Source organism: Pinus tabuliformis, chromosome J (genome assembly GCF_031772625.1).
Source record: "Pinus tabuliformis cultivar Carrire ecotype Pingquan chromosome J, CPIR1, whole genome shotgun sequence".
Classification (NCBI taxonomy): Eukaryota; Viridiplantae; Streptophyta; class Pinopsida; order Pinales; family Pinaceae; genus Pinus; species Pinus tabuliformis.
In genome coordinates, this window is record NC_142295.1 from 726,461,832 (window position 1) to 726,468,885 (window position 7,054).

General features: G+C 32.6%; 1 long non-coding RNA gene across 1 annotated transcript; it reads left to right on the top strand.

Moving 5' to 3' along the window:
* The first annotated feature begins 3,216 nt into the window (after positions 1-3,216).
* On the top strand, positions 3,217-4,870 carry LOC149228799 (uncharacterized). Its single transcript, XR_016247247.1, has 5 exons — positions 3,217-3,462; positions 3,955-4,014; positions 4,185-4,253; positions 4,358-4,442; positions 4,663-4,870. It is a non-coding gene; the product is annotated as an uncharacterized LOC149228799 (long non-coding RNA).
* Positions 4,871-7,054: the final 2,184 nt, after the last annotated feature.

Genomic DNA, 7,054 nt, shown 5'->3' on the forward strand with positions numbered 1-7,054 from the left:
TTTAGGAGATTGACTTCATCTGCGCAGGAAAATTATTATTTCAACTGTGTAATATATCAGTTGTGATTCATCACTTCAAAACATAAACTTCTATGTTTTAAAAATCGGCAATTTTAATTTTTAATATGATTTTTATTCACTAGAATATATTGCGAGGTTTGTAAAGATAATCAATACTCAATACTTGATAAATATTTTAAGTTGCAGTGTTATTATTTTATTTATTATTTATAGTTTAAATAATATAATATAAATGGTATTTTTAAATATAAAAATGATTTAATGTTATAAAAAAGAAAACACTTAATTTTTTTGAAATTTCAAACTATATAAATAATAATAAAATTACTTAATTAATATATCTCATTATTTTCAATCGAAACTTAACTAACCCATGGAAAATCTTATAACAAAGATTATAAATTCAGCCTAAAATTTTCTAGAAGAGTATCGGATGATTTTTGATCCTATATAACTGTAAACTACCTAATATCTAATATAACTTTTTTATATGTAAGAGTCTAAAATAATATTTATTTCTTAAGAAATCAAATTAACGATAACGATATCTCAACGAAAGTCTATGTCATCGCGATTTGAAACACGTGTCTGCCATCCGATGCAATGACGATAAGGGCACTGGTGAACTATTGCCTTGGACATTAAACACCAGTTATTGACTTTAGAGTAGTTTTTAAGTGAGACCGCAACTTTTGAATGATTTGTTAGATTTTAAATGATTGGTTAGATTTTAGATAAATTTTGGAAAATTTTCTAATATCATCTTGAGACATAGTACATAGTACATTGCCATTAGTATAAATATTTCAGAATATTTCAAGACTTTTATATATTATTATCAATATTCTAGAATATTTTAGGAGTTGTATATAGAGGTGGAGAAATTGCTTGGACGACCAAAAGTGTTTGGAACCCGCATAAAAGAAATTCAAAAAATCTTGTAGATGCAGTGTTTGAATCATGTTTTTGATGGTGGAAATGGACTCAGCACCATCAAAAACGTCTAGGACACCTAAAATTATGAATTTTGACAGCTTTCACTTGGATTTACAAAAATCCCTGCCGGATATTTTCAAATTATGGCCAAAATTTCCATAACTTTCAGGGCAAAAAAGCATAATTTTTAGACTACAACAATATTTTAGAAGAGATTAAATCTCTACTATCCATTTATTATAATAATTACTATGAATATTCTAGAATATTTTATAGAAATGAAATCCTTCCATCTATTTAATATAATAATTATTGATAATTGAATTAAAAATTTAGAAGTCCTATTTCAAAATAAACACCCTTATCTATCTAATTATATAATTTAGAGCTTTTCTAGATCTGCTAATACAATTTTTGGTCAAATCACGATCTTTTGTTATTCAAAATGTGTTTTTGAGTGCACATATAGATTCAACATTGAAAATTTCTAAAAACACTCAAATTATAGAGAATTTATAACTTAAACTTATCATTCTCCAATATATTTTTGCAAAATTATAAAAGCAAATTAAAATGAAAAAAAACCTAAGGAAAAAAAAAAAAAAAAAAAAAATTCAACATCATTACCAAATTATGAACCAATTAAAATGAAAAGTAAACTTAAAAAAAATCCAAAACATAACTAGTAGACGAACCCATTTAACTATCTTCACAACAAAAGCTTTACTTTCCGATGCGAGTAAAAATTTATATGCCTAACCCATTACAAGAATATATATGGAGTAACTGTTTAAATTTATCTTATACATAACATTTGATCGAATTTCGGTTAATTAGATAAAACTTCAATATTTGAGAGAGTTTTGATATTTAGTATGGCGTTATAACGTTTTAAAAGTTTATAATAGTTTTGAAATTTAGTATGGCGTTATAAAAGTTTATAATAGTTTTATAGCAAAAGGTTTTAAGGAAGATAATAATTATTAGTTTTGATGGGGAGGATAATAATTATTTTACTCAATTATTCAATATAGATTTAATTGATTAAATGAGTGGAATATGTTAAAAATTTAATTGATTAAATGAGTGGAATATGTTAAAATAACGTGACCATATTTTTATTGCAAATTAAAAATAAATAATTGTGATATGTTTTAAAATTTAATTGATTAAATAAGTGGAATAGGTTAAAATAAAATAAGCATTTTTTATTGTAAATTAAAAATAAATAATTGTGAGATGTTATAAGAAATGTATATAAAGTAATGCAAAAACAATAGTTGCATGCAATAAATGTTGTGGGATTTCTGTTTTGAATAAATAGAAAATAAAAATTAAGTATTAATTTTGTATTTTTGGAACAATACGTTCATAAAAAAGGTTTTTTTCACAATTATTACTAAAGTTAAATTAATTTTTCTTTTAAACTATGAACAAAGGTTTTGCCTCTAACTCCTAAGTTTTGGTTTATGGGTTATATTCTTTTAATTTTCAATTTTAAGTTTATCTTTAATTTATTTGGATTATCAACTTTGAGACTAAAGTGGGTACACGTCACAATGTTAATATATGGTATGGTCTAATTTCAAAATGGGATGGTACATTTGCCTTTTTTCCTTTTGTGAACCTTATGAGCAGAAAGGTTGCTTGAGTATATCACATAACAATAACAACATGGTCTAGTTTGTGAAGACTAGTGTCACAACTCCCCTATCCACTACAGTTCAATACAAAAAAATGATTATTTCTATATGTATATACATGTAGATAACAATAACATACACACTAACATGTAGGTTACATTTCCTTCTTTTTCATAAGGATGTTATGGACAAGGTATAAATTGCGAGCTCACTACCTATTCCACTCCTATGACTTTAAATGAATTGCAGCATATATATATTTGTTCTAAAGAGTATATTTAATTAGAGCCATCATGTCTTTTTTATTATTCTAAAGTTTCCTCATTACCATTTAAGACATGACTCTAGATGTGTATGAAGGTCCCTTTCGACCTTGGTGGTATTTACTATGTATTGATTGTGGGTCACGAGGATATAACCTTTCCAAGTTGTGCTCCATATAATTACTTAACCTAGATTTCTTCTTGGTATGGTGAGATCATTTCCAAAGTGGGTTTCTTATCATGGTAGGGTTGGGTTCTCCCTTACCCAACGTATTAATCATTTACCCTAGCAAGTGGCGCGAATGTATTTTGGAAAACGATGAACAAATCCTCCACAGACACATACACCCCTCCCATGTGAAGTTCACCTGGTCTGTCAGTCTCCTTCTGCGTGGACGGTGGGATGAGGATCTTGTCAATCAATAGTGGATATCGCTCTTCCGAACCCTAAGCCTATTCTTTCGCCAGGTCTCTGTTCCATTCTTCATTTTCGTGTATGGGGTTCCCTGTTCTGCTTGGAGTACTGGCATTTGGTTATGGAAGATGAAAACTGGGCTTTGGCCGGAGCTGTGGCAATGCCTCACCCCATCTGTTGACGGGTAAGTGAACATCTTTCTCAGTATAAGTATTGCTAAAACTTGGATATTCTAATGGTGATATGGCTCCTTCGCATTGGTTCTGTAACTTCTATTAAGGGGTTTTTTCGTTTGTTTTAACTATTTGAACCCAACATTTCTACTGGAGTGCACCACTGCAAATTAGAGGGTTTCGAGCATGCCTCCTTTCTTTCTTTTGGAAGTGCAACATTTGTGTGGATAACTGAGTCAATTTCACTAGTATTCCTTTCGCTATCAAGTAATTTACATGGGTTTTTTCTTTTACTGGGATTGGAGGTACTATGTTAGATTCACTGTGTCTCCCAGTTATTCTTAGCAGTAAAATTTTCACCTAAATACCATATATTTCCTGATATAGTTCATATTCCCAATTTAGGGCTAATGGGGTTTTGTCTTATGGTTTATTTTTCCACGACTTTTTGCTCGTGTCCATTTGGAACTAACTATGCTCTTGTTTTCCTCTTTCCTATGTAGGGAGCACCGAAACACAAACCTCTCAATTCAGTGGCCCTAATCTCTAGAGGAAAATGCAAGGTACGTTTCAATTATTTTGGGGGTTTGTGTTTTCCTTTGGTTTTCATAGGCACGACCTCTCACGAGGTTACTGGGTTGTAGTCCTGTAAGTAGAAACTATTATGGGTCATCCATCCTTTGTTTCTTTTCGATTGACCCTAGCGCTCACAACTTTGTTGTTACTTTGCAAGGGTACTGCTCTAGGGTGGCATATATGGGAGTGCGCACACACCTTACACGAGCAAGCCTTCCATGAGTAGGTAAGGGTTTAGTTTCTCCATTTTTTTTGCGTGCAATAATTTTGTTTTGTAAGATTTAGGCTCTAGCTATATGATACTCATGTCATGACTCCCCTGTATTGCAGGTGCATATTGCCCCTTACAACAATCTCTTTTGTGTTCAGCAAAACAACACCATCAGTACTGATATGCAGTCCCTATGGTTTCCAGGTTGGTTCAATTTCCTTCTCTGGGGTTCAAAGTGTTACAATGTCCCATTGAGATTCTTGAGCAGTGGTGTTAGGGTGCACAAATCACAGATGCATGTCTTTTGTGAGCAGTATAGATGTTAAATTTAACGAATTATGGAAGTTTTATAATTTCATTGTTCCTTTAGCCTGTGACTACTAGTCCATCTTCACTTATACTATGTTCTTATGTTGTTTTCCAGGTTCAAACTTATGGCATCCCTACATTAATATGGGCACAGACCCTGTGTTGTTGTATTGTCTAACATAGTTTTCACACAATGAAGATACCTTTATGTAAATTTATATTAGGAATAATTTGTTCCTTCAGTATTAATAAAACATAAGTTTTACTTAGTTACTGTGTTTAATTATAACCTGCTCCAAGTGGTTTTCCTTTTGCTTCTCGTGGGTCGAGAATGATGCAATCTACAAATGAAGAATCAAGATTTACATGTGTTTATATATATCTGTGTGTGTGTGTGTGTATAAATCCCACTCTCTGTGTCATATTAGTTGAATTATTGCTTCCGTATCTATATCATTGTCAGTTATAGTGGTTGAATTACTGCTTCTGCCTCTGTATCATGGTAAATTATATTGGTTGAGTTATTAATTTAGTATATATATATATATATATATATATATATATATATATATATATATTCTTATGTCGTTAAGCGAACGAAGGAATTAATAATTTGCTCTCAGTGCCCTTGTATACCCTTTATGTTTATTTTCCTTCCGAGTACTTCTCGATTTTTCCTTTCTGCTGGTCATTTATGTTTGTGTAGAGGCAAATGAAATAGTCATATCTACTTGGTATTCTTAAATACTATTTATTTACTAGTCTCCTTTCAAAAAATTGCGTGTGTTATCTTATTTTAGATGAGCAATATTGTTGTGAGTAGATTTAGAATCTTGACTAACAGTATATTATGTTAAATAATTAGTAAAATATTAAAGATCTGATTGGTTGACTATGGAGTTCCTTCTAGTTCTACACTTGACTATTAGCTCTTAATGCCTTGGAAATGATGTATTGTTGAGATTAAAATTTCCAGTGCTCTAAAAACATTTCTCTAGAAACTTTATACCTCAGATTCCAATAATTATTTTATGGTTGTCCCTCTTAGCTTCCTTAGTTGTTTCCAATCATATTTGTTTTCTTCCTTTATACTTATCTAATCGATACGTGTAATGGTTTTCCCTTATACATGTAATGGTTACGTCTTATACATGTAAATACTTCATAGGAATATCTTTCGCAAAATAGAAGTGATGCGGGAGGTTGATGAAAACAAGGTGGTAGTCTTCTAAATATACTATTGGTTACTTCATAACCAATCAGATGCATTATAGCAGATTCTGTACGTGGCTTACTTTACACTTAGGTTCCTACTTTTTTAAATACGTTGATCCCATGTTGACTTCCCTTTGGAAATAGCACTTCACTCTACGTCGTTAATCTCTTCTCTCCAGATCTAACAGTCATCACTCACCCCGACCAATAAAACAATCCATTGATCCTCCACCGTTGATCAAAGCGCGCTGGATCCAATGGTTCACAACGATATCGGCCAAGGAACTTGCGCGACGCTTAACTGCCCTTACGGAGCCGATAAGGAATATAATCCTTGGTCTATAAAAGTTCGGGTCTGACTTTGAAGTTAAAGTCTAATCTCTTTATGGCCCGATATCCATTGGATATCAGAGGCCATCAAATCCTATAGCTTGTGGGTCTTCAATTAGCACACGGGTTAAATACAAGCCTAACCCCCGCCGTTGACTGGGACCTAAAAGTTTGACATTGAGATCGATGGCTAGGAGTGAACGTGGAACTTCAGCCACAATCTAGAACTCCGTACTCTACTATCCCCACGGTCTATTCCTCCGCCATTAATACTAAATGACCACGATTAACATATAAACACTGAGATTTAAAATTAAAGTGTGAAAACAAAGAAAATACCCAATTAAGTTTCAGAACGCAGATTCACAGAGGCAAACGAGAGTCTTCACCAGGATTAACACACAGTTGCACACTGAATCAATTTCTTCAATATAATAGTAGTTACAGAGTCTTGGCCCTCTTGGCTCAATTACAACAATTTATTAGACCTCTGTCTCAATCTCAAAACCCTATATGTCACTCAACTCTCGACTCTCACTCAATTCTCAATCATCTAAGCTAATCCCTTTCCATTACATTTTTTTCTCTTTTATGAGTCAAATCCTATTCTAACTGTACTAACAACTCGATCTCTATTTTAATAACCGGGTAGTGTCAAACGCTCCCGCATCGAATAATCATGTCGGCCATGTCAGCCGCAACCTCCGCATGTAAAAGCCAGCATCAGTATATTAAGCCGTTGAAGCAGCGAAGGCACCATCTATAGCAGTTTCCCCAGTTCCATACGTTGCATACCCTCCATCTCTAGATCCAACACCAGTAGCTTCCCAACAGTAGGGTCAGTAGCATAACCAGTGGTTTACCCATAAGCAGAAACTTATAGTAATGGATCTCGGTTCATTGATCTCCAGTAACTAAGCCCAATTCTCTAATTCTCTTAACAAAAATGATTCAAGATGCCC